Raw genomic sequence first — 27,778 nt, 5'->3', positions numbered from 1 at the left:
TCAGAAGCTTATGAGGTATTAAGAACTTTGAAATGGTACCATTTTACTTCTGTACTCTTCAGGGTCATGTTGGTGTTCTGGAACTACAAAGTAGATTTTTAAACACCTATCTTTGTCAGATGCAACTTTGACCCGGCAGAAGATATTCCTTTGGAAAAAATGATTTGAATTGGATTGGTGTAACTGTTCTTTCTAGAGGTGGTGACAGGCTTTCAGCTACTTGAATAGGGCAAGTCAGGATTCATGAAACGTATACAACCTTTGAGCGTGTGTAAATTGGCATATCCAGAAAGGAGCAGTTTGTACTACTGTCAAAACAGTTTCTCTCCACGTCTGGAAATATCCAGAGCTATGTAAAGCATACAACTGAGCTTTAATCTCATGAAGAAAGAGCTTTAAATGCATAAAAGAATACAAAAGCTTATCGTACCGGTGACATTCTCATTATATCTATTCCAAAAGAGTGCTTTAATTGAAAGGAGCTGAAAAAACACAATGGGATGTAAACCTAAATAACTATCAATATCATATTCCCCATCCTTGCATACCACCTACATTATAAAAATAAGCACAGCAGGACATATGACTGCGTGGCCTAATGGATAAGGCGTCTGACTTCGGATCAGAAGATTGAGGGTTCGAGTCCATTCGTGCTCTGTTTTTGCCAATGGTCACACAACTCAGCTTTCCATTCAGAATGGAAGCAGGCTCTTCCAATACTCTTATAGCCATCATGTTCTCATTCCTAATTATTCATGAAGTGGAGTACATACTGCACAGTCATTTAGATTGCATCTTCAGCCTAAAATCTTGTCCATGTTAGTTGCATTAAGAAGTGCTTCTATGTACACGCACTGAATATGTAATAGGGTTGCAGAATTTTGACTTGACAGAATGGGTTTTAGCTTAAGGGTGTGTAGATGAAATGAAAGGTGTGTTCATGGAGTGCTTCAAGTGTAAAATCTGTATGATTTGTGCAGTTAAAGTGCTAATTTTGCCTACGAGAAAGAAAAGTACTACAGAAGAATTATAAAGGATTGGCACATTGGCTGCCTTTGCTGATGACACAGTTGGCTAATTTGTAAAGCATTGGTCTATTAAGTTGCAGAGTGTGGTTGAACTTGGTTAGGAGACTTGGTGCCTGTTTCTGTGTCCTGCTGAAGACAAGGATGGCTTGATACCACTGTCAAAGCCCAGTTTATTGAGAAAAGCATCCAGGAAAGAAGAAGTGTTGAGTCGAAAGTTGTTCTCCTCCAATTTCTTTCCACTTGCTCGAAATGCAGAGCCTCCATTATAGCACGGAACAGAGTGTTAAAGTCGGGGATGGAAGAAGATGAAAATGGGAAGTTTACTTATGGAGAGAACTGAGAAATGTCCTGTGTGCAGACGATTGAATACATTTAAATAATGCCTCTAGAATGCAAGTGTTTATCTGTGCCTCAGTGGCCTAATGGATAAGGCACTGGCCTCCTAAGCCAGGAATTGTGGGTTCAAGTCCCATCTGAGGTGAAAACCAATATCCACCCTTACTTTTCCAGAAAAATTGATATATTTATTAGATTCTTCCGCTCAGAAGCTTATGAGGTATTAGGAACTTTGAAATGGTACCATTTTACTTCTGTACTCTTCAGGGTCATGTTGGTGTTCTGAAACTACAAAGTAGATTTTTAAACACCTATCTTTGTCAGATGCAACTTTGACCCGGCAGAAGATATTCCTTTGGAAAAAATGATTTGAATTGGATTGGTGTAACTGTTCTTTCTAGAGGTGGTGACAGGCTTTCAGCTACTTGAATAGGGCAAGTCAGGATTCATGAAACGTATACAACCTTTGAGCCTGTGTAAATTGGCATATCCAGAAAGGAGCAGTTTGTACTACTGTCAAAACAGTTTCTCTCCACGTCTGGAAATATCCAGAGCTATGTAAAGCATACAACTGAGCTTTAATCTCATGAAGAAAGAGCTTTAAATGCATAAAAGAATACAAAAGCTTATCGTACCGGTGACATTCTCATTATATCTATTCCAAAAGAGTGCTTTAATTGAAAGGAGCTGAAAAAACACAATGGGATGTAAACCTAAATAACTATCAATATCATATTCCCCATCCTTGCATACCACCTACATTATAAAAATAAGCACAGCAGGACATATGACTGCGTGGCCTAATGGATAAGGCGTCTGACTTCGGATCAGAAGATTGAGGGTTCGAGTCCATTCGTGCTCGGTTTTTGCCAATGGTCACACAACTCAGCTTTCCATTCAGAATGGAAGCAGGCTCTTCCAATACTCTTATAGCCATCATGTTCTCATTCCTAATTATTCATGAAGTGGAGTACATACTGCACAGTCATTTAGATTGCATCTTCAGCCTAAAACCTTGTCCATGTTAGTGGCATTAAGAAGTGCTTCTATGTACACGCACTGAATATGTAATAGGGTCGCAGAATTTTGACTTGACAGAATGGGTTTTTAGCTTAAGGGTGTGTAGATGAAATGCAAGGTGTGTAAGTATGTGTTCATGGAGTGCTTCAAGTGTAAAATCTGTATGATTTGTGCAGTTAAAGTGCTAATTTTGCCTACGAGAAAGAAAAGTACTACAGAAGAATTATAAAGGATTGGCACATTGGCTGCCTTTGCTGATGACACAGTTGGCTAATTTGTAAAGCATTGGTCTATTAAGTTGCAGAGTGTAGTTGAACTTGGTTAGGAGACTTGGTGCCTGTTTCTGTGTCCTGCTGAAGACAAGGACGGCTTGATACCACTGTCAAAGCCCAGTTTATTGAGAAAAGCATCCAGGAAAGAAGAAGTGTTGAGTCGAAAGTTGTTCTCCTCCAATTTCTTTCCACTTGCTCGAAATGCAGAGCCTCCATTATAGCACAGAACAGAGTGTTAAAGTCGGGGATGGAAGAGGATGAAAATGGGAAGTTTACTTATGGAGAGAACTGAGAAATGTCCTGTGTGCAGAGACCAGTGTTTGACAATTGAATACATTTAAATAATGCCTCTAATCTGCAAGTGTTTATCTGTGCCTCAGTGGCCTAATGGATAAGGCACTGGCCTCCTAAGCCAGGGATTGTGGGTTCGAGTCCCATCTGAGGTGAAAAACAATATCCACTCTTACTTTTCCAGAAAAATGTATATATTTATTACATGCTTCCGCTCAGAAGCTTATGAGGTATTAGGAACTTTGAAATTGTACCATTTTACTTCTGTACTCTTCAGGGTCATGTTGGTGTTCTGAAACTACAAAGTAGATTTTTAAACACCTATCTTTGTCAGATGCAACTTTGACCCGGCAGAAGATATTCCTTTGGAAAAAATGATTTGAATTGGATTGGTGTAACTGTTGTTTCTAGAGGTGGTGACAGGCTTTCAGCTACTTGAATAGGGCAAGTCAGGATTCATAAAACATATACAACCTTTGAGCGTGTGTAAATTGGCATATCCAGAAAGGAGCAGTTTGTACTACTGTCAAAACAGTTTCTCTCCACTTCTGGAAATATCCAGAGCTATGTAAAGCATACAACTGAGCTTTAATCTCATGAAGAAAGAGGTTTAAATGCAAAAAAGAAAACAAAAGCTTATCGTACTGGTGACATTCTCATTATATCGATTCCAAAAGAGTGCTTTAATTGAAAGGAGCTGAAAAAACACAATGGGATGTAAACCTAAATAACTATCAATATGATATTTCCCATCCTTGAATACCACCTACATTATAAAAATAAGATCAGCAGGACATATGACCGCGTGGCCTAATGGATAAGGCGTCTGACTTCTGATCAGAAGATTGAGGGTTCGAGTCCCTTCGTGGTCGGTTTTTGCCAATGGTCACACAACTCAGCTTTCCATTCAGAATGGAAGCAGGCTCTTCCAATACTCTTAAAGCCATCATGTTCTCATTCCTAATTATTCATGAAGTGGAGTACATACTGCACAGTCATTTAGATTGCATCTTCAGCCTAAAATCTTGTCCATGTTAGTGGCATTAAGAAGTGCTTCTATGTACACGCACTGAATATGTAATAGGGTTGCAGAATTTTGACTTGACAGAATGGGTTTTTAGCTTAAGGGTGTGTAGATGAAATGCAAGGTGTGTAAGTATGTGTTCATGGAGTGCTTCAAGTGTAAAATCTGTATGATTTGTGCAGTTAAAGTGCTAATTTTGCCTACGAGGAAGAAAAGTACTACAGAAGAATTATAAAGGATTGGCACATTGGCTGCCTTTGCTGATGACACAGTTGGCTAATTTGTAAAGCATTGGTCTATTAAGTTGCAGAGTGTGGTTGAACTTGGTTAGGAGACTTGGTGCCTGTTTCTGTGTCCTGCTGAAGACAAGGACGGCTTGATACCACTGTCAAAGCCCAGTTTATTGAGAAAAGCATCCAGGAAAGAAGAAGTGTTGAGTCGAAAGTGGTTCTCCTCCAATTTCTCTCCACTTGCTCGAAATGCAGAGCCTCCATTATAGTACAGAACAGAGTGTTAAAATCGGGGATGGAAGAGGATGAAAATGGGAAGTTTACTTATGGAGAGAACTGAGAAATGTCCTGTGTGCAGACGATTGAATACATTTAAATAATGCCTCTAGACTGCATGTGTTTATCTGTGCCTCAGTGGCCTAATGGATAAAGCACTGGCCTCCTAAGCCAGGGATTGTGGGTTCGAGTCCCATCAGAGGTGAAAACCAATATCGACTCTTACTTTTCCAGAAAAATGTATATATTTATTACATGCTTCCGCTCAGAAGCTTATGAGGTATTAGGAACTTTGAAATGGTACCATTTTACTTCTGTACTCTTCAGGGTCATGTTGGTGTTCTGAAGCTACAAAGTAGATTTTTAAACACCTATCTTTGTCAGATGCAACTTTGACCCGGCAGAAGATATTCCTTTGGAAAAAATGATTTGAATTAGATTGGTGTAACTGTTGTTTCTAGAGGTGGTGACAGGCTTTCAGCTACTTGAATAGGGCAAGTCAGGATTCATGAAACATATACAACCTTTGAGCGTGTGTAAATTGGCATATCCAGAAAGGAGCAGTTTGTACTACTGTCAAAACAGTTTCTCTCCACTTCTGGAAATATCCAGAGCTATGTAAAGCATACAACTGAGCTTTAATCTCATGAAGAAAGAGGTTTAAATGCAAAAAAGAAAACAAAAGCTTATAGTACTGGTGACATTCTCATTATATCGATTCCAAAAGAGTGCTTTAATTGAAAGGAGCTGAAAAAACACAATGGGATGTAAACCTAAATAACTATCAATATCATATTTCCCATCCTTGCATACCACCTACATTATAAAAATAAGCAAAGCAGGACATATGACCGCGTGGCCTAATGGATAAGGCGTCTGACTTCGGATCAGAAGATTGAGGGTTCGAGTCCCTTCGTGGTCGGTTTTTGCCAATGGTCACACTACTCAGCTTTCCATTCAGAATGGAAGCAGGCTCTTCCAATACTCTTATAGCCATCATGTTCTCATTCCTAATTATTCATGAAGTGGAGTACATACTGCACAGTCATTTAGATTGCATCTTCAGCCTAAAATCTTGTCCATGTTAGTGGCATTAAGAAGTGCTTCTATGTACACGCACTGAATATGTAATAGGGTTGCAGAATTTTGACTTGACAGAATGGGTTTTTAGCTCAAGGGTGTGTAGATGAAATGCAAGGTGTGTAAGTATGTGTTCATGAAGTGCTTCAAGTGTAAAATCTGTATGATTTGTGCAGTTAAAGTGCTAATTTTGCCTACGAGAAAGAAAAGTACTACAGAAGAATTATAAAGGATTGGCACATTGGCTGCCTTTGCTGATGACACAGTTGGCTAATTTGTAATGCATTGGTCTATTAAGTTGCAGAGTGTGGTTGAACTTGGTTAGGAGACTTGGTGCCTGTTTCTGTGTCCTGCTGAAGACAAGGACGGCTTGATACCACTGTCAAAGCCCAGTTTATTGAGAAAAGCATCCAGGAAAGAAGAAGTGTTGAGTTGAAAGTGGTTCTCCTCCAATTTCTCTCCACTTGCTCGAAATGCAGAGCCTCCATTATAGCACAGAACAGAGTGTTAAAGTCGGGGATGGAAGAGGATGAAAATGGGAAGTTTACTTATGGAGAGAACTGAGTAATGTCCTGTGTGCAGACGATTGAATACATTTAAATAATGCCTCTAGAATGCAGGTGTTTATCTGTGCCTCAGTGGCCTAATGGATAAGGCACTGGCCTCCTAAGCCAGGGATTGTGGGTTCAAGTCCCATCTGAGGTGAAAACCAATATCCACTCTTACTTTTCCAGAAAAATTGATATATTTATTACATGCTTCCGCTCAGAAGCTTATGAGGTATTAGGAACTTTGAAATGGTACCATTTTACTTCTGTACTCTTCAGGGTCATGTTGGTGTTCTGGAACTACAAAGTAGATTTTTAAACACCTATCTTTGTCAGATGCAACTTTGACCCGGCAGAAGATATTCCTTTGGAAAAAATTATTTGAGTTGGATTGGTGTAACTGTTGTTTCTAGAGGTGGTGAGAGGCTTTCAGCTACTTGAATAGGGCAAGTCAGGATTCATGAAACATATACAACCTTTGAGTGTGTGTAAATTGGCATATCCAGAAAGGAGCAGTTTGTACTACTGTCAAAACAGTTTCTCTCCACGTCTGGAAATATCCAGAGCTATGTCAAGCATACAACTGAGCTTTAATCTCATGAAGAAAGAGGTTTAAATGCAAAAAAGAAAACAAAAGCTAATCGTACTGGTGACATTCTCATTATATCGATTCCAAAAGAGTGCTTTAATTGAAAGGAGCTGAAAAAACACAATGGGATGTAAACCTAAATAACTATCAATATCATATTTCCCATCCTTGCATACCACCTACATTATAAAAATAAGCACAGCAGGACATATGACCGCGTGGCCTAATGGATAAGGCGTCTGACTTCAGATCAGAAGATTGAGGGTTCTGAGGTTCCGTGACAATTGTAAGTGGTGTTTTCGACTCGCACGAATATGGTCGAGTCTGGTATCTATGAACCGCAAATGACGAGTTTAGTAAGTGTGCGCAGTTTCGCTGTGCTAACTTAAACCGTTCGTTTGCTACGTGGGTTTTTTCATCTGTACCCACGGGTTCCATCTTAGATACGGCATCCATTTTGTCTCTTGCCCTCAAGTAGCCAGCGAACGGACGCTGTCCGCTTCGCTAACCTGGGACTCCCAAGATATTTGCGGAAGACACATGTCCTTTGTAAGTGTCTTTATGATGAGGGGGATGATACTGTAAGGCAGATGGCCCCGCTCGAGGCTCATCTTGCCGTGCCGGTTTATTGTCTCAGCCGTGCATCTCATTAGGCACGTCCCTTTGATGCCTGTATCTCGTGTTTCCCGATACCTCCCCTTTTACACCCTTTCCGATCTCCCCACTGTCTCCATCTTCCTCTGCACCTGTCTTTGTTCCTATTTCGATCTGTTTTACTGCCGATTGGAATGCACTAATGTTGGGAAGATGGGTTTTTACAGTTGGGAACCGCCAAATGTTTCCGCACTTATGTTCCGGACCTTATGAGTATCAAAGTGACCAAAGCGACCCCTCTCGGGGATAATTGTGGGAACCGGGTTGTAAACCTTTCTCTGCTATGCAAACCTATGGGAGAATCGTGTATAAAAGGAGCGATCCACAGAACCAATTTGAAGCAGTCTCCCCAAGTTGCACGTGTTGTACTTGTCGTGTCTTCTGTGTTCCCTGCAGTAAATAAACCTTGAATCTTTGACGCCGAAGGAAGTGTCCCGTGTCTCTGTCATTCGTACGCCGGAGCAGGTTACCCACGAAGGTTTCAGGTGTTGTCCCCTGGCACCGCTGGGTCTTAAAGAACCCAGTCCTTCAGTTGGCGCCCATCGTGGGGCTGCATCAGTGGTACCGGTCCAAGCCCGACGATCGTGAGGAACTTCGTGTGAAATCTCCGAGGGAAGGTGCACTCCGCTTCATCGATCCTGTTGTCGAAATAAGTGGCCCGAAGACTTTTCCCGCGAAGATTCCCGCCTCCTGACGGCTGCGACGGACTGCTGCCCTGACTGTAGACCTGTTTTGGCGCCTGGCGTAGACCTTAGTAGAGCGAGACGATTGACGGGCCTTCCTGGTGACGCCATCGATCTTTGAGTTAAGTATTTGTGGGTCGCTCCCAGAGTTCTTGGTTGTGGTTGCTTAGTGGTTGCATGGTTCCATTGCATTTGTGGTTCTTGGTACTTTGTTGTGTTGTTTGACAAACCGAGGGTTTTTGCTCTTTGCTGGGACTTGGTAAATCCCGTAACCCTTGAAGTTTGTGAAACTCGGCTAGTGTGCAAGATGCCTGGTCGTAGTACTTTGTTTAGTTGTTTCAGACCTTGTGGTGCGGATTCCCGACTGGAGGACTCGTGTCCGATACCTCCGGTTGGAACTCCGACTTATGAACTGTACAGTAAACATGGGCTAGGCCCGATTACTTTTAATGATTATTGGATTCGCTATACTAAGAAGGACGGTGTCCTTAGTTGGCCACCTCATGGTAGCTTTGAGACCTCGATTTTAGATAACCTAGAGGCTAAATTGTTCGAGAAAAAGTCAAGGCCGGCCATGTTTGATGCCTTTCGGTTGTGGCGTAAAGAAGCCAGACAGAAAGAAATCAGACAGACAAAACGAAATCAGAGAGATAGTGTTGCTGCCATTGTAAAGAAAGCAGAGCAATTTCAGCATGATAAGGAGGTTAAGGAAAAGGAAGTGTTTGACAGGCTACAGCGTATGACTATAGATAAATGCTATCCTACTTTGCCTACGGAGTCGGAAAAGAAGGAAGACGCAGTTGAGGATCCTTTAATGTCCTATCTCATGAAGTCGCCACCTCCGTATGTGCAGGGTACCACGGCTCCTGTGGTTCCCCCTGTACCTATTCTTCCACCTATTCTTCCTTTGCCTGTTCCTCAACCTGCACCCGTTCTTCCGACTGTTCCTGCTCCTTTGACTGTTGCTATCCCTACTGCTCCTCCGCTTCCACATACTCCTGCTCCCGCTGCTGCTCTTGCTCTGTTAACTCCTGCTGTTGCTTCTGTTTCTACTCCTTCACTTGTTAGTCCTGTGTCCTATACTTCTCCCTCTATTCGTAGTCGTAATTCTCCTCTTGCGGCTAGCTTCTTTTCGCTCGGACCTGTTCTTGGGTCTGCTGGTTCAGATGGTCCTCAGAGACGTAGTCAGCTTCCTGGTAACAGGGAACGCGCTTCGCTATATAATATGGCGATGGGTTGGATGACACATCCCCTTCGAAATCCACCCCGTATTGTACTCGACACATTTTGTCAATTCAATATACCAACCCAGAGATTTGTGTTCGAGGAAATGTGTAAGGTCCTTCGCGATCAGATATCGGCCGACGCACCTGACGAGGTGCTGACCGCTTTGTCTGATCTACAGCTTCAGTTCTCGAATGGACTGATAGTGGATTCCAACGTTCGACGTGCCGTTGAACGATTGTTATCTTTTCGTCCCACTCCTATACCTCAAGCCTTGTTTGTTGAGGATATTGAAAGACAGCCAGATGAGTCTGGTCAGTTTCCTATGCGGGAAGTTCCACCAGTGTGGATGCCAGGTGATCCTAATCACGCTCCACCGATCTTGCCGTTCTTTCAGAGAGTATGGATACATCTCCCATGGAAACGCTCAGAAGTGTTACAGGTAAAGCAATCTTTGCCTGACCCTCGCAAAAATCCTGCAGGGTACTATAAGGAATTATCGCAGCTCGTAGACGCTACGGTAATGAATCTTGCTGATATTGACATGCTGTTTGGCAATATTGTACCGCAACCGGTATGGGCTAAGATTCGTCAGGAGAATCATCCAAATGAATTAGGTGGCGATTGGGCTGCTCTTATTGCGGCCGATACGCGACAAGTTGGTGGGGCTAAGCCTGAACAACTCATTACTGCTCTCCCTCAAAGAATAATAACGTTAATGAAAACTCTTATGCCAGCTATGAGAGTGAACTGGGACAAATTGTCAGCTTGTAAGCAGAAGAAGGACGAGAGTGTCTCCGACTTCTTTACGAGGTTCGAGGAAGCATTCATCGATCATAGTGGCCAGGATATGAGCACTGAGGGTGGACAACGGTTATTTGTGGATAAATTCGTTTCAAACTTATTGCCCGATTTGAGCAATAAACTAAAGAATTCAGAAAGTGCGTGGGCCGTTTCTACCTCAGCTCAGATATTGGCTACGGCGCAATATTATGAGAATAGAGAGAAAGAAGAGAACGACCGTGCCGATAAAAAGACGAAAGAACTTAAAACTAAAGTGTTGTTACAGCAGGCCTATCCTCCACGTTCGAATCAGAATACTTCGCAACAAAATAGATCGCAGCCGCAATCGAACCGATCACAATCTCGTAATGACTCCTCTTTCCAAAGATCCTCGTTAGGATACAATCAATGTGCCTATTGTAGACAGGAGGGTCATATCAAATTCAATTGTCCTGTTCTAAACGAACGTAATAGTGGTAATTCATCTAGAGGAGGTCGTGGTGGTTCACAGCAGTCACCACGTGGTAGAGGTCGTGGTGCGCAGAATGATCGCTCAGATAACTCAGCAAATTCCGATAATTGTTTTGATCAACGTGGATCGTCGCAAGGACGATCTGCGCAGTACAATGTAGACGATTATTACGTCGATCAGGGAACTGACGACAGTAATTACTAGGATAGCCGAAGACATGGAGAGGGAGTAGTATCACTTCCGGTTGATCAGAGAGGGCCTTATGTCGCAGTTGCTACATCGGGCGTCGTTGAGCCTTTTCTGTTGGACACTGGTGCAGCGAAAAGTTCCATTAAGCATTCGAAACTCCCTGGCGCACCTTTGTCTGGCTTAACAAATGTTTCCGTTGGATTCTCTGGCGCCCCCGTTAGCAATCCAGTTTCGCGCCCTTTGCCCCTTACAATTGGGCCTCGTGAGCTAGAAGCTCCGTTGATTTTGACCACGGGTTGTGGTGAAAATCTTTTGGGTCTGGATTTGCTTAAACGTTTGTATGCAACTTTGTATTGTTCTCCTGCGGGTGTAAAGCTTACGTTAGGAGAGAAGGTTGTCTCTCCTATGTATTTGTCTCTCGATAAGCTTTCACCGGAATTGAGTTCTCCTCCTGCATCTTTGTGGGCAACAGGTCCCAATGACGTGGGCCTGCTTGACATCTCCCCTTATGTTGTTCAGTTGAAATCTAATGTGCGGTTGCCACGTATTCCCCAGTATCGTATCTTTCTTGATGGTGAACGTGCATTGTTAGCGATCATCTATGATTTGATCAAGAAAGGTGTTATTGAGGAAACACAGGGAAACGTGTGCAACAGCCCTGTACTGCCCATTCTAAAACGTACTGATCCTTCGAAACCCCCTGTTTATCGTTTTGTTATCGATTTACGGGAGGTGAATAAAATTGTGATTCCTCAGTTCCCCGTTGTGCCTGACATCACGGCACTACTGACTCTGATTCCAGCTTCTGCATCGTGGTTTTCGGTGATTGATTTGAAGAATGCGTTCTTCAGCATCCCGATTGCAGAAGAGAGCAGAGACCTTTTCGGTTTCTCTCTTGGTGGACGCAGCTTCCGGTTTAAACGCGCTCCTCAGGGCTACTGTGAAAGTCCATCGATTTACAGTCAAGCCTTGAAGGGCCAACTGGATGCGTTTAGGTTGCCGGCTGGTGCGGCCTTAATCCAATACGTCGATGACCTATTGGTGGCTGCTGATACTCAGGACATTTGCAAAATTGCTACGGTATCATTGCTGCAACATCTCTGCGAGTTAAATCACAAGGTGTCACCTTCTAAACTCCAATATTGTTGTCAAGAAGTAACCTATCTAGGTCACTTATTGTCAAAGGAGGGAAGGCGGTTGACCCCAGAGAGAATTGCAGCGATTGCACGAATGGCTGTGCCAACAACCCAAAGAGATGTGCGTGCCTTTCTAGGTATCACGTCGTACTGCAGGCAATGGATTCCAAATTTTTCATTGCTAGCGAAACCATTAGTGGCTCTTACGTGCAAGAGTGTTTTGACTCCTTTACCATGGACGGAGGAATGTCAGAAAAGTTTTTCTGAATTACGTGATTCATTGTGTTCGGCTCCTGTGTTAGGTACTCCTGACTATAGCAAGCCGTTTACATTATATGTTCACGAGAGGGAAGGTTGTGCGTTGAGTGTCTTAACGCAACCTTTTGGTGGTAAGCAACGTCCATGAGCATATTTTTCCTCGACCTTGGACCCGGTAGCTAGAGCATTGCCGAGTTGCTTGAGAGCAACAGCGGCAGCTGCGGTCTCCATCCGACAATCAGCAGGATTGGTCATGGATAATATGCTTACGGTGATGGTTCCGCATGCAGTCGACACTCTTTTGAATCATACGAAAACTCAGCATTTGACGAGTGCGAGGTTGTCTGGGTACGAGTTGACGCTGTTGGCGAGCCACATTCAGATAAAACGTTGTAATGTCCTGAATCCGGCGACTTTGTTACCAATTAGCTCAGAGTCAGATGAAATAACAGAACACGACTGTTATTTGAGGACAGAAGAGGAAACAAAAGGTCGAGTGGACCTTAAAAACACTCCTTTGGAAGACCCAGATGGAACACTGTATGTGGATGGTTCATGTTTTAAATTACCGAATGGTGATGTGACTACTGCATATGCTGTTGTAACGTTGAATACTGTTGTCGAGGCTGCTAGATTGAATCAGAATTCTGCCCAAGCTGCAGAGCTGATCGCTCTCACTAGAGCGTGTGTGTTAGCGAAAGGGAAACGTGTGAATGTGTTTACCGACAGCCAATATGCCTTTGGCGTCGCACATAGTTTTGGACGGTTGTGGAGAGAGAGAGGTTTTCTAACATCGCATGGTACGAAGATTCAGCATGGCCAGCTTGTAAATGATCTTTTGGATGCACTTACGTTGCCTAAGCAGGTAGCGATTGTTAAATGTAGTGCGCATCGTAAGGTGACGGATGATGTTGGTCGTGGTAATGCTTTTACAGATGAGACTGCTAAGGAGACTGCTCGAAACCTTAGCACTCGAATGTATGTGACGAGTTCGGTTAGGTGGCCTACAGAATCGAGTATGTGTGAAGACACTATCGAGAGTGTGAAGGCAATTCAGAATGAGGCCACCGAGACTGAAAAGACGAAGTGGAAAGAAAGTACGGGAAAGTTGGATGCAAGTGGTTGTTGGATTGATTTATCGGATCAGAAAAGATGGATGTTGCCTGATGCGTATGTGCTGGCTGTTGTGACTATGGCGCATGGGTTAGCACATATTAGCGCGAAAGGTATTTGTAAGTTGCTGTCCCCTGTGTGGAAGAATGATGGTATTACGAAATGTGCTGAACGCTTGGTTAAGAACTGTATGGTGTGTATGTTGTACAATCCTGGTAAGGGAACCCCAACTCCTCCTGGCAGTTTTGCTCCCCCTTCATGTCCCTTTGAGGTGATTCAATTGGACTTCATCCATATGGAGCGATGCAATAACCTGAAATACGTTTTAGTTGTGGTTTGCGCATTCTCCCGATGGATCGAAGCCTACCCTCTTAAGGACAACACTGCTTTGTCTACTGCGAAAATCCTACTGAAGGAATACTTTCCTCGGTACGGAATGCCTAGAGTTGTGTGGTCAGATAACGGAAGTGAGTTTGTGGGGAGTGTGATGAAGAGTGTGTGTAAGGGCCTTGGAATTAATCAGAAATTCCATAGCGCCAACCATCCCCAGTCAGCTGGTTTGGTTGAAGGGTATAACGGCACCCTTAAACTAAAGCTAGCAAAGATTCAGGCTACGACTGGTCTCTCGTGGCCTGACGCTTTACCCTTAGCATTACTGTCAACTAGGGCGACTGTACACTCCCGAGTAGGGCTTAGTCCCTACGAAATAGTGTTCGGTCGTCCTGCGAATGTTTGGGGGGTTCCTAGGCCAGGTGCGTTCTGTGATCTTGAGTATCCAATGTTGATCGATTATCTTCATGACTTGACTGCTAAACTGAGGTTAATTCACCAACAGGTTCACGAAGCACTGCCGACGCAGACGGAGGGTCCAGGCCACCAGCTCCAGCCCGGAGATTGGGTGGTAACGCGAAACTTTTCGCGCAAGAACAATTTGGATCCCAGGTTCACTGGACCCTACCAGGTCCTCCTTGCCACGAGAACTGCAGTTCGTCTTGAGGGACGGAAGAATTGGGTGCACGCCACCCACACCAAAAAGGTCCCTATTCCGTTGCCGGCAGACTCGTGGGTGAGGAGAGGCATTGCATCAACTGAAACCGAAGGATTGCCGGCGTTTGTACCTTTCAGTGACGCACGACCTGTCGGAGAATCCTCAGTGCAGCAAAAAGACACTGTTGAACATTTGTTATCAAAAGACTCAAGACCAGAACATTCAGCTGATCAACAGGACGCTGTCCCTTTGACGGATCCTTTGTTTGACGAACAGACACGTCCTGGGAAAACCCGATACTTTTTGCGATCTAGCACCAGAGACTAATAAAAGATCCTGTTCTGTCCCTTGACAATTGCATTATCCCGTTTTCCACGATCAGTTTGAACATTTGTATCATTGTGATTATTTTTGTATATATTCATTGAGTTTCGTTCCTTACACTTTTTGCTTCCACAGCTGAGAAACATTGTTTTTGCATACACATAATTGTGAATAAAGGCCGTAGGGCCGCGCGTGTACTTCCTTCTGGTTAGTAGGTCTTGACACTAGGTTAAAGACCGTCGGTTCCTGGGAACTCCTAGGGATTGACTACTGCTACACAGAACGAAGTGCGTCAAGAAACGTTGCGGACGGTCGTAGGGGATGGCATTTTCGAAGCTGATGGACTTGGAAGGAGCTCAAGCGCAAAGATTCAAGCTGCAACAACTTAGTCGTACCAAATGTTTTATGTTCCAAATATTCGTATTGTTTTTGACTATTTCTGCATTATTGGCGGGTGGGGTGTATTACACGATGTCTTACTTCTTACCTTCTGCCATACCTACTCCTACCCCTGACCCTAAACTCACCTCCACTGCTTCTCCTCATTCTTTTCATATCTTACCTGAACACGAGCAGGCTAGACGTGCAGAATTACGCAACAATTCCTTTATTCAGCTCCTTCACCAGCATCAGTTAGTGGTTAACACTACTAATTGTTGGGTGTGTGGGTTGATGCCACATACTACGGATAAGGGAATTCCATATCTGGTGTTACCGTATAGTTCCCAAGGGTCTGCTCGAGCATTTCAAACAATGTTTCGAAGCGCACTAGGTTTCCACCCCATTCGAGAACCACGATCCCCCTACTCTGGTCCTACCTCGTATCAGAAACCTTTGTCTATAGCGATTGAAGACTTAGATAGCGATATCTATGATCCTTCGCTTATTCCAGAAGAAGAGGTACAAGCCTATAGGGTCCTGAGTAGAGGCGAGTATAGTGTGTTCACTAGTGAAAAACAGCTTAAAAGCTCGCCTCCGATATGGGTCGTACCCCACATTGGTAATTTTTGTTTAATAGGTCGTGGCCGAAGATCGAAAGCCCGACTTGGAGAGAGTGCTTGCACTGAAAATTACATTCTGCCGATGGTCTCGTCCCCTGTGTTTTTGGCTGCCAAGGGTACATACTTTATCTGTCATGATCGTGCGTATGCATGGTTGCCCTCTGACTTCATGGGCTCATGTTTTATCGCAAACTTGTTGCCTCCGACGTTTACTGTAGATGCAGATTATCACAAGACTAGAGTTGTGAGAGGCGTAATTAGCGAAGAGGATACTGCCGGTCAAGAGGCAGGAGACTTTTTCAAGGGTTTCCTCCCGTTTTGGGGACCTATGGTTAATAGTAGGAACCTGAGACAGTTGACTCGAGTGGTAGAATCGACAGCTAATATTACTGCCAGTGCCCTTGGTAATATCACCACTGAACTTCAGGCGGATAGACTTATGACGTTACAAAACCGTATGGTTTTAGACGTGATCTTAGCAGATCGAGGTGGGGTATGTAAGGTGATCCATTCGAGCTGCTGTATTTTCAATCCTGATAATGCTCCGACTGTCTATCAAGCCATCTCGAAGTTGCATAAGATCTCCGAATCCATACACGTGGATGTAGGGGATTGGACGCTACTTGGATGGTTTTGGGGCCTGATGTCGACTTGGGGTTGGAAGATTCTGATGATCATCGGAGTTGTTGTAGCGTTCCTGTTCACGTGTTGCCTTTGCGTGCAGTGCGGTCCTGCCTTATGTGGCCTCTGTGCTACAACGTGTATGAGACAGCCACCTGTTACCAAGGGGACTCGGTTGGACAGAGCTATGCTACAGCAACATCTAGATGGTCTGATGAATATCGAATATGATTCCGACTAGTGCTTGCCTACATGAGGGCAAAAGGAGCGTCTGAGGTTCCGTGACAATTGTAAGTGGTGTTTTCGACTCGCACGAATATGGTCGAGTCTGGTATCTATGAACCGCAAATGACGAGTTTAGTAAGTGTGCGCAGTTTCGCTGTGCTAACTTAAACCGTTCGTTTGCTACGTGGGTTTTTTCATCTGTACCCACGGGTTCCATCTTAGATACGGCATCCATTTTGTCTCTTGCCCTCAAGTAGCCAGCGAACGGACGCTGTCCGCTTCGCTACCCTGGGACTCCCAAGATATTTGCGGAAGACACATGTCCTTTGTAAGTGTCTTTATGATGAGGGGGATGATACTGTAAGGCAGATGGCCCCGCTCGAGGCTCATCTTGCCGTGCCGGTTTATTGTCTCAGCCGTGCATCTCATTAGGCACGTCCCTTTGATGCCTGTATCTCGTGTTTCCCGATACCTCCCCTTTTACACCCTTTCCGATCTCCCCACTGTCTCCATCTTCCTCTGCACCTGTCTTTGTTCCTATTTCGATCTGTTTTACTGCCGATTGGAATGCACTAATGTTGGGAAGATGGGTTTTCACAGTTGGGAACCGCCAAATGTTTCCGCACTTATGTTCCGGACCTTATGAGTATCAAAGTGACCAAAGCGACCCCTCTCGGGGATAATTGTGGGAACCGGGTTGTAAACCTTTGTCTGCTATGCAAACCTATGGGAGAATCGTGTATAAAAGGAGCGATCCACAGAACCAATTTGAAGCAGTCTCCCCAAGTTGCACGTGTTGTACTTGTCGTGACTTCTGTGTTCCCTGCAGTAAATAAACCTTGAATCTTTGACGCCGAAGGAAGTGTCCCGTGTCTCTGTCATTCGTACGCCGGAGCAGGTTACCCACGAAGGTTTCAGGTGTTGTCCCCTGGCACCGCTGGGTCTTAAAGAACCCAGTCCTTCAGTTCGAGTCCCTTCGTGGTCGGTTTTTGCCAATGGTCACACAACTCAGCTTTCCATTCAGAATGGAAGCAGGCTCTTCCAATACTCTTATAGCCATCATGTTCTCATTCCTAATTATTCATGAATTGGAGTACATACTGCACAGTCATTTAGATTGCATCTTCAGCCTAAAATCTTGTCCATGTTAGTGGCATTAAGAAGTGCTTCTATGTACACGCACTGAATATGTAATAGGGTTGCAGAATTTTGACTTGACAGAATGGGTTTTTAGCTTAAGGGTGTGTAGATGAAATGCAAGGTGTGTGTTCATGGAGTGCTTCAAGTGTAAAATCTGTATGATTTGTGCAGTTAAAGTGCTATTTTGCCTACGAGAAAGAAAAGTACCACAGAAGAAATATAAAGGATTGGCACATTGGCTGCCTTTGCTGATGACACAGTTGGCTAATTTGTAAAGCATTGGTCTATTAAGTTGCAGAGTGTGGTTGAACTTGGTTAGGAGACTTGGTGCCTGTTTCTGTGTCCTGCTGAAGACAAGGACGGCTTGATACCACTGTCAAAGCCCAGTTTATTGAGAAAAGCATCCAGGAAAGAAGAAGTGTTGAGTCGAAAGTGGTTCTCCTCCAATTTCTCTCCACTTGCTCGAAATGCAGAGCCTCCATTATAGCACAGAACAGAGTGTTAAAGTCGGGGATGGAAGAGGATGAAAATGGGAAGTTTACTTATGGAGAGAACTGAGAAATGTCCTGTGTACAGACACCAGTGTTTGATGATTGAATACATTTAAATAATGCCTCTAGACTGCAGTGTTTATCTGTCCCTCAGTGGCCTAATGGATAAGGCACTGGCCTCTTAAGCCAGGGATTGTGGGTTTGAGTCCCATCTGAGATGAAAACCAATATCCACTCTTACTTTTCCAGAAAAATTTATATATTTATTACATGCTTCCGCTCTGAAGCTTATGAGGTATTAGGAACTTTGAAATGGTACCATTTTACTTCTGTACTCTTCAGGGTCATGTTGGTGTTCTGAAACTACAAAGTAGATTTTTAAACACCTATCTTTGTCAGATGCAACTTTGACCCGGCAGAAGATATTCCTTTGGAAAAAATGATTTGAATTGGATTGGTGTAACTGTTGTTTCTAGAGGTGGTGACAGGCTTTCAGCTACTTGAATAGGGCAAGTCAGGATTCATGAAACATATACAACCTTTGAGCGTGTGTAAATTGGCATATCCAGAAAGGAGCAGTTTGTACTACTGTCAAAACAGTTTCTCTCCACTTCTGGAAATATTCAGAGCTATGTAAAGCATACAACTGAGCTTTAATCTCATGAAGAAAGAGGTTTAAATGCAAAAAAGTAAACAAAAGCTTATCGTACTGGTGACATTCTCATTATATCGATTCAAAAAGAGTGCTTTAATTGAAAGGAGCTGAAAAAACACAATGGGATATAAACCTAAATAACTATCAATATCATATTTCCCATCCTTGCATACCACCTACATTATAAAAATAAGCAAAGCAGGACATATGACCGCGTGGCCTAATGGATAAGGCGTCTGACTTCGGATCAGAAGATTGAGGGTTCGAGTCCCTTCGTGGTCGGTTTTTGCCAATGGTCACACAACTCAGCTTTCCATTCAGAATGGAAGCAGGCTCTTCCAATACTCTTATAGCCATCATGTTCTCATTCCTAATTATTCATGAAGTGGAGTACATACTGCACAGTCATTTAGATTGCATATTCAGCCTAAAATCTTGTCCATGTTAGTGGCATTAAGAAGTGCTTCTATGTACACGCACTGAATATGTAATAGGTTGCAGAATTTTGACTTGACAGAATGGGTTTTTAGCTTAAGGGTGTGTAGATGAAATGCAAGGTGTGTAAGTATGTGTTCATGGAGTGCTTCAAGTGTAAAATCTGTATGATTTGTGCAGTTAAAGTGCTAATTTTGCCTACGAGAAAGAAAAGTACTACAGAAGAATTATAAAGGATTGGCACATTGGCTGCCTTTGCTGATGACACAGTTGGCTAATTTGTAATGCATTGGTCTATTAAGTTGCAGAGTGTGGTTGAACTTGTTTAGGAGACTTGGTGCCTGTTTCTGTGTCCTGCTGAAGACAAGGACGGCTTGATACCACTGTCAAAGCCCAGTTTATTGAGAAAAGCATCCAGGAAAGAAGAAGTGTTGAGTCGAAAGTGGTTCTCCTCCAATTTCTCTCCACTTGCTCGAAATGCAGAGCCTCCATTATAGCACAGAACAGAGTGTTAAAGTCGGGGATGGAAGAGGATGAAAATGGGAAGTTTACTTATGGAGAGAACTGAGAAATGTCCTGTGTGCAGACACCAGTGTTTGACGATTGAATACATTTAAATAATGCCTCTAGACTGCAGTGTTTATCTGTCCCTCAGTGGCCTAATGGATAAGGCACTGGCCTCCTAAGCCAGGGATTGTGGGTTCGAGTCCCATCTGAGATGAAAACCCATATCCACTCTTACTTTTCCAGAAAAATTGATATATTTATTACATGCTTCCGCTCAGAAGCTTATGAGGTATTAGGAACTTTGAAATGGTACAATTTTACTTCTGTACTCTTCAGGGTCATGTTGGTGTTCTGAAGCTACAAAGTAGATTTTTAAACACCTATCTTTGTCAGATGCAACTTTGACCCGGCTGAAGATATTCCTTTGGAAAAAATGATTTGAATTGGATTGGTGTAACTGTTGTTTCTAGAGGTGGTGACAGGCTTTCAGCTACTTGAATAGGGCAAGTCAGGATTCATGAAACATATACAACCTTTGAGCGTGTGTAAATTGGTATATCCAGAAAGGAGCAGTTTGTACTACTGTCAAAACAGTTTCTCTCCACTTCTGGAAATATCCAGAGCTATGTGAAGCATACAACTGAGCTTTAATCTCATGAAGAAAGAGGTTTAAATGCAAAAAAGAAAACAAAAGCTTATCGTACTGGTGACATTCTCATTATATCGATTCCAAAAGAGTGCTTTAATTGAAAGGAGCTGAAAAAACACAATGGGATGTAAACCTAAATAACTATCAATATCATATTTCCCATCCTTGCATACCACCTACATTATAAAAATAAGCACAACAGGACATATGACTGCGTGGCCTAATGGATAAGGCGTCTGACTTCGGATCAGAAGATTGAGGGTTCGAGTCTCTTCGTGGTCGGTTTTTGCCAATGGTCACACAACTCAGCTTTCCATTCAGAATGGAAGCAGGCTCTTCCAATACTCTTATAGCCATCATGTTCTCATTCCTAATTATTCATGAAGTGGAGTACATACTGCAGAGTCATTTAGATTGCATCTTCAGCCTAAAATCTTGTCCATGTTAGTGGCATTAAGAGCTGCTTCTATGTACACGCACTGAATATGTAATAGGGTTGCAGAATTTTGACTTGACAGAATGGGTTTTTAGCTTAAGGGTGTGTAGATGAAATGCAAGGTGTGTAAGTATGTGTTCATGGAGTGCTTCAAGTGTAAAATCTGTATGATTTTTGCAGTTAAAGTGCTAATTTTGCCTACGAGAAAGAAAAGTACTACAGAAGAATTATAAAGGATTGGCACATTGGCTGCCTTTGCTGATGACACAGTTGGCTAATTTGTAAAGCATCGGTCTATTAAGTTGCAGAGTGTGGTTGAACTTGGTTAGGAGACTTGGTGCCTGTTTCTGTGTCCTGCTGAAGACAAGGACGGCTTGATACCACTTTCAAAGCCCAGTTTATTGAGAAAAGCATCCAGGAAAGAAGAAGGGTTGAGTCGAAAGTGGTTCTCCTCCAATTTCTCTCCACTTGCTCGAAATGAAGAGCCTCCATTATAGCACAGAACAGAGTGTTAAAGTCGGGGATGGAAGAGGATGAAAATGGGAAGTTTACTTATGGAGAGAACTGAGAAATGTCCTGTGTGCAGACGATTGAATACATTTAAATAATGCCTCTAGAATGCAAGTGTTTATCTGTCCCTCAGTGGCCTAATGGATAAGGTACTGGCCTCCTAAGCCAGGGATTGTGGGGTCGAGTCCCATCTGAGATGAAAACCAATATCCACTCTTACTTTTCCAGAAAAATTTATATATTTATTACATGCTTCCGCTCAGAAGCTTATGAGGTATTAGGAACTTTCAAATGGTACCATTTTACTTCTGTACTCTTCAGGGTCATGTTGGTGTTCTGAAGCTACAAAGTAGATTTTTAAACACCTATCTTTGTCAGATGCAACTTTGACCCGGCAGAAGATATTCCTTTAGAAAAAATGATTTGAATTGGATTGGTGTAACTGTTGTTTCTAGAGGTGGTGACAGGCTTTCAGCTACTTGAATAGGGCAAGTCAGGATTCATGAAACATATACAACCTTTGAGCGTGTGTAAATTGGCATATCCAGAAAGGATCAGTTTGTACTACTGTCAAAACAGTTTCTCTCCACTTCTGGAAATATCCAGAGCTATGTAAAGCATACAACTGAGCTTTAATCTCATGAAGAAAGAGGTTTACATGCAAAAAAGAAAACAAAAGCTTATCGTACTGGTGACATTCTCATTATATCGATTCCAAAAGAGTGCTTTAATTGAAAGGAGCTGAAAAAACACAATGGGATGTAAACCTAAATAACTATCAATATCATATTTCCCATCCTTGCATACAACCAAAATTATAAAAATAAGCACAGCAGGACATATGACCGCGTGTCCTAATGGATAAGGCGTCTGACTTCGGATCAGAAGATTGAGGGTTCGAGTCCCTTCGTGGTCGGTTTTTGCCAATGGTCATACAACTCAGCTTTCCATTCAGAATGGAAGCAGGCTCTTCCAATACTCTTATAGCCATCATGTTCTCATTCCTAATTATTCATGAAGTGGAGTACATACTGCACAGTCATTTAGATTGCATATTCAGCCTAAAATCTTGTCCATGTTAGTGGCATTAAGAAGTGCTTCTATGTACACGCACTGAATATGTAATAGGTTGCAGAATTTTGACTTGACAGAATGGGTTTTTAGCTTAAGGGTGTGTAGATGAAATGCAAGGTGTGTAAGTATGTGTTCATGGAGTGCTTCAAGTGTAAAATCTGTATGATTTTTGCAGTTAAAGTGCTAATTTTGCCTACGAGAAAGAAAAGTACTACAGAAGAATTATAAAGGATTGGCACATTGGCTGCCTTTGCTGATGACACAGTTGGCTAATTTGTAATGCATTGGTCTATTAAGTTGCAGAGTGTGGTTGAACTTGGTTAGGAGACTTGGTGCCTGTTTCTGTGTCCTGCTGATGACAAGGACGGCTTGATACCACTGTCAAAGCCCAGTTTATTGAGAAAAGCATCCAGGAAAGAAGAAGTGTTGAGTCGAAAGTGGTTCTCCTCCAATTTCTCTCCACTTGCTCGAAATGCAGAGCCTCCATTATAGCACAGAACAGAGTGTTAAAGTCGGGGATGGAAGAGGATGAAAATGGGAAGTTTACTTATGGAGAGAACTGAGAAATGTCCTGTGTGCAGACACCAGTGTTTGACGATTGAATTCATTTAAATAATGCCTCTAGACTGCAGTGTTCATCTGTCCCTCAGTGGCCTAATGGATAAGGCACTGGCCTCCTAAGCCAGGGATTGTGGGGTCGAGTCCCATCTGAGATGAAAACCAATATCCACTCTTACTTTTCCAGAAAAATTTATATATTCATTACATGCTTCCGCTCAGAAGCTTATGAGGTATTAGGAACTTTCAAATGGTACCATTTTACTTCTGTACTCTTCAGGGTCATGTTGGTGTTCTGAAGCTACAAAGTAGATTTTTAAACACCTATCTTTGTCAGATGCAACTTTGACCCGGCTGAAGATATTCCTTTGGAAAAAATGATTTGAATTGGATTGGTGTAACTGGTGTTTCTAGAGGTGGTGACAGGCTTTCAGCTACTTGAATAGGGCAAGTCAGGATTCATGAAACATATACAACCTTTGAGCGTGTGTAAATTGGCATATCCAGAAAGGAGCAGTTTGTACTACTGTCAAAACAGTTTCTCTCCACTTCTGGAAATATCCAGAGCTATGTAAAGCATACAACTGAGCTTTAATCTCATGAAGAAAGAGGTTTAAATGCAAAAAAGAAAACAAAAGCTTATAGTACTGGTGACATTCTCATTATATCGATTCCAAAAGAGTGCTTTAATTGAAAGGAGCTGAAAAAACACAATGGGATGTAAACCTAAATAACTATCAATATCATATTTCCCATCCTTGCATACCACCTACATTATAAAAATAAGCACAGCAGGACATATGACCGCGTGGCCTAATGGATAAGGCATCTGACTTCGGATCAGAAGATTGAGGGTTCGAGTCCCTTCGTGGTCGGTTTTTGCCAATGGTCACACAACTCAGCTTTCCATTCAGAATGGAAGCAGGCTCTTCCAATACTCTTATAGCCATCATGTTCTCATTCCTAATTATTCATGAAGTGGAGTACATACTGCACAGTCATTTAGATTGCATCTTCAGCCTAAAATCTTGTCCATGTTAGTGGCATTAAGAAGTGCTTCTATGTACACGCACTGAATATGTAATAGGGTTGCAGAATTTTGACTTGACAGAATGGGTTTTTAGCTCAAGGGTGTGTAGATGAAATGCAAGGTGTGTAAGTATGTGTTCATGAAGTGCTTCAAGTGTAAAATCTGTATGATTTGTGCAGTTAAAGTGCTAATTTTGCCTACGAGAAAGAAAAGTACTACAGAAGAATTATAAAGGATTGGCACATTGGCTGCCTTTGCTGATGACACAGTTGGTTAATTTGTAAAGCATTGGTCTATTAAGTTGCAGAGTGTGGTTGAACTTGGTTAGGAGACTTGGTGCCTGTTTCTGTGTCCTGCTGAAGACAAGGACTTCTTGATACCACTGTCAAAGCCCAGTTTATTGAGAAAAGCATCCAGGAAAGAAGAAGTGTTGAGTCGAAAGTGGTTCTCCTCCAATTTCTTCCCACTTGCTCAAAATGAAGAGCCTCCATTATAGCACAGAACAGAGTGTTAAAGTCGGGGATGGAAGAGGATGAAAATGGGAAGTTTACTTATGGAGAGAACTGAGAAATGTCCTGTGTGCAGACGATCGAATACATTTAAATAATGCCTCTAGACTGCATGTGTTTATCTGTGCCTCAGTGGCCTAATGGATAAGGCACTGGCCTCCTAAGCCAGGGATTGTGGGTTCGAGTCCCATCTGTGGTGAAAACCAATATCCACTCTTACTTTTCCAGAAAAATGGATATATTTATTACATGCTTCCGCTCAGAAGCTTATGAGGTATTAGGAACTTTGAAATGGTACCATTTTACTTCTGTACTCTTCAGGGTCATGTTGGTGTTCTGAAGCTACAAAGTAGATTTTTAAACACCTATCTTTGTCAGATGCAACTTTGACCCGGCAGAAGATATTCCTTTGGAAAAAATTATTTGAATTGGATTGGTGTAACTGTTGTTTCTAGAGGTGGTGACAGGCTTTCAGCTACTTGAATAGGGCAAGTCAGGATTCATGAAACATATACAACCTTTGAGCGTGTGTAAATTGGCATATCCAGAAAGGAGCAGTTTGTACTACTGTCAAAACAGTTTCTCTCCACTTCTGGAAATATCCAGAGCTATGTAAAGCATACAACTGAGCTTTAATCTCATGAAGAAAGAGGTTTAAATGCAAAAAAGAAAACAAAAGCTTATCGTACTGGTGACATTCTCATTATATCGATTCCAAAAGAGTGCTTTAATTGAAAGGAGCTGAAAAAACACAATGGGATGTAAACCTAAAAAACTATCAATATCATATTTCCCCTCCTTTCATACAACCTAAATTATAAAAATAAGCACAGCAGGACATATGACCGCGTGGCCTAATGGATAAGGCGTCTGACTTCGGATCAGAAGATTGAGGGATCGAGTCCCTTCGTGGTCGGTTTTTGCCAATGGTCACACAACTCAGCTTTCCATTCAGAATGGAAGCAGGCTCTTCCAATACTCTTATAGCCATCATGTTCTCATTCCTAATTATTCATGAAGTGGAGTACATACTGCACAGTCATTTAGATTGCATATTCAGCCTAAAATCTTGTCCATGTTAGTGGCATTAAGAAGTGCTTCTATGTACACGCACTGAATATGTAATAGGTTGCAGAATTTTGACTTGACAGAATGGGTTTTTAGCTTAAGGGTGTGTAGATGAAATGCAAGGTGTGTAAGTATGTGTTCATGGAGTGCTTCAAGTGTAAAATCTGTATGATTTTTGCAGTTAAAGTGCTAATTTTGCCTACGAGAAAGAAAAGTACTACAGAAGAATTATAAAGGATTGGCACATTGGCTGCCTTTGCTGATGACACAGTTGGCTAATTTGTAATGCATTGGTCTATTAAGTTGCAGAGTGTGGTTGAACTTGGTTAGGAGACTTGGTGCCTGTTTCTGTGTCCTGCTGATGACAAGGACGGCTTGATACCACTGTCAAAGCCCAGTTTATTGAGAAAAGCATCCAGGAAAGAAGAAGTGTTGAGTCGAAAGTGGTTCTCCTCCAATTTCTCTCCACTTGCTCGAAATGCAGAGCCTCCATTATAGCACAGAACAGAGTGTTAAAGTCGGGGATGGAAGAGGATGAAAATGGGAAGTTTACTTAAGGAGAGAACTGAGAAATGTCCTGTGTGCAGACACCAGTGTTTGATGACTGAATACATTTAAATAATGCCTCTAGACTGCAGTGTTTATCTGTCCCTCAGTGGCCTAATGGATAAGGCACTGGCCTCCTAAGCCAGGGATTGTGGGGTCGAGTCCTATCTGAGATGAAAACCAATATCCACTCTTACATTTCCAGAAAAATTTATATATTTATTACATGCTTCCGCTCAGAAGCTTATGAGGTATTAGGAACTTTGAAATGGTACCATTTTACTTCTGTACTCTTCAGGGTCATGTTGGTGTTCTGAAGCTACAAAGTAGATTTTTAAACACCTATCTTTGTCAGATGCAACTTTGACCCGGCTGAAGATATTCCTTTGGAAAAAATGATTTGAATTGGATTGGTGTAACTGTTGTTTCTAGAGGTGGTGACAGGCTTTCAGCTACTTGAATAGGGCAAGTCAGGATTCATGAAACATATACAACCTTTGAGCGTGTGTAAATTGGCATATCCAGAAAGGAGCAGTTTGTACTACTGTCAAAACAGTTTCTCTCCACTTCTGGAAATATCCAGAGCTATGTAAAGCATACAACTGAGCTTTAATCTCATGAAGAAAGAGGTTTAAATGCAAAAAAGAAAACAAAAGCTTATAGTACTGGTGACATTCTCATTATATCGATTCCAAAAGAGTGCTTTAATTGAAAGGAGCTGAAAAAACACAATGGGATGTAAACCTAAATAACTATCAATATCATATTTCCCATCCTTGCATACCACCTACATTATAAAAATAAGCACAGCAGGACATATGACCGCGTGGCCTAATGGATAAGGCATCTGATTCGGATCAGAAGATTGATGGTTCGAGTCCCTTCGTGGTCGGTTTTTGCCAATGGTCACACAACTCAGTTTTCCATTCAGAATGGAAGCAGGCTCTTCCAATACTCTTATAGCCATCATGTTCTCATTCCTAATTATTCATGAAGTGGAGTACATACTGCACAGTCATTTAGATTGCATCTTCAGCCTAAAATCTTGTCCATGTTAGTGGCATTTAGAAGTGCTTCTATGTACACGCACTGAATATGTAATAGGGTTGCAGAATTTTGACTTGACAGAATGGGTTTTTAGCTCAAGGGTGTGTAGATGAAATGCAAGGTGTGTAAGTATGTGTTCATGAAGTGCTTCAAGTGTAAAATCTGTATGATTTGTGCAGTTAAAGTGCTAATTTTGCCTACGAGAAAGAAAAGTACTACAGAAGAATTATAAAGGATTGGCACATTGGCTGCCTTTGCTGATGACACAGTTGGCTAATTTGTGAAGCATTGGTCTATTAAGTTGCAGAGTGTGGTTGAACTTGGTTAGGAGACTTGGTGCCTGTTTCTGTGTCCTGCTGAAGACAAGGACGGCTTGATACCACTGTCAAAGCCCAGTTTATTGAGAAAAGCATCCAGGAAAGAAGAAGTGTTGAGTCGAAAGTGGTTCTCCTCCAATTTCTTCCCACTTGCTCAAAATGAAGAGCCTCCATTATAGCACAGAACAGAGTGTTAAAGTCGGGGATGGAAGAGGATGAAAATGGGAAGTTTACTTATGGAGAGAACTGAGAAATGTCCTGTGTGCAGACGATCGAATACATTTAAATAATGCCTCTAGACTGCATGTGTTTATCTGTGCCTCAGTGGCCTAATGGATAAGGCACTGGCCTCCTAAGCCAGGGATTGTGGGTTCGAGTCCCATCTGTGGTGAAAACCAATATCCACTCTTACTTTTCCAGAAAAATTGATATATTTATTAC

General features: G+C 42.4%; 12 non-coding genes across 12 annotated transcripts; all 12 read left to right on the top strand.

The window, feature by feature from the left end:
* The first annotated feature begins 1,436 nt into the window (after positions 1–1,436).
* Positions 1,437–1,509, top strand: TRNAR-CCU (transfer RNA arginine (anticodon CCU)). The gene has a single exon. It is a non-coding gene; the product is annotated as a tRNA-Arg (tRNA).
* Positions 1,510–3,029: 1,520 nt separating this feature from the next.
* TRNAR-CCU (transfer RNA arginine (anticodon CCU)) lies at positions 3,030–3,102 on the top strand. The gene has a single exon. It is a non-coding gene; the product is annotated as a tRNA-Arg (tRNA).
* Positions 3,103–3,746: 644 nt separating this feature from the next.
* Positions 3,747–3,819, top strand: TRNAR-UCU (transfer RNA arginine (anticodon UCU)). Its single transcript has one exon. It is a non-coding gene; the product is annotated as a tRNA-Arg (tRNA).
* Positions 3,820–5,326: 1,507 nt separating this feature from the next.
* Positions 5,327–5,399, top strand: TRNAR-UCG (transfer RNA arginine (anticodon UCG)). Its single transcript has one exon. It is a non-coding gene; the product is annotated as a tRNA-Arg (tRNA).
* Positions 5,400–6,189: 790 nt separating this feature from the next.
* On the top strand, positions 6,190–6,262 carry TRNAR-CCU (transfer RNA arginine (anticodon CCU)). Its single transcript has one exon. It is a non-coding gene; the product is annotated as a tRNA-Arg (tRNA).
* A 12,598-nt stretch (positions 6,263–18,860) lies between these two features.
* TRNAR-UCG (transfer RNA arginine (anticodon UCG)) lies at positions 18,861–18,933 on the top strand. The gene has a single exon. It is a non-coding gene; the product is annotated as a tRNA-Arg (tRNA).
* Positions 18,934–20,451: 1,518 nt separating this feature from the next.
* TRNAR-UCG (transfer RNA arginine (anticodon UCG)) lies at positions 20,452–20,524 on the top strand. Its single transcript has one exon. It is a non-coding gene; the product is annotated as a tRNA-Arg (tRNA).
* Positions 20,525–22,031: 1,507 nt separating this feature from the next.
* TRNAR-UCG (transfer RNA arginine (anticodon UCG)) lies at positions 22,032–22,104 on the top strand. The gene has a single exon. It is a non-coding gene; the product is annotated as a tRNA-Arg (tRNA).
* Positions 22,105–23,622: 1,518 nt separating this feature from the next.
* On the top strand, positions 23,623–23,695 carry TRNAR-UCG (transfer RNA arginine (anticodon UCG)). The gene has a single exon. It is a non-coding gene; the product is annotated as a tRNA-Arg (tRNA).
* Positions 23,696–24,485: 790 nt separating this feature from the next.
* TRNAR-CCU (transfer RNA arginine (anticodon CCU)) lies at positions 24,486–24,558 on the top strand. Its single transcript has one exon. It is a non-coding gene; the product is annotated as a tRNA-Arg (tRNA).
* A 644-nt stretch (positions 24,559–25,202) lies between these two features.
* TRNAR-UCG (transfer RNA arginine (anticodon UCG)) lies at positions 25,203–25,275 on the top strand. The gene has a single exon. It is a non-coding gene; the product is annotated as a tRNA-Arg (tRNA).
* A 2,380-nt stretch (positions 25,276–27,655) lies between these two features.
* On the top strand, positions 27,656–27,728 carry TRNAR-CCU (transfer RNA arginine (anticodon CCU)). Its single transcript has one exon. It is a non-coding gene; the product is annotated as a tRNA-Arg (tRNA).
* Positions 27,729–27,778: the final 50 nt, after the last annotated feature.

Source organism: Lissotriton vulgaris, chromosome 5 (genome assembly GCF_964263255.1).
Source record: "Lissotriton vulgaris chromosome 5, aLisVul1.2, whole genome shotgun sequence".
Taxonomy (NCBI): domain Eukaryota; kingdom Metazoa; phylum Chordata; class Amphibia; order Caudata; family Salamandridae; genus Lissotriton; species Lissotriton vulgaris.
The sequence above is the reverse complement of the archived record's forward strand: the minus strand, read 5'-3'. Positions and strand labels throughout refer to the sequence as shown.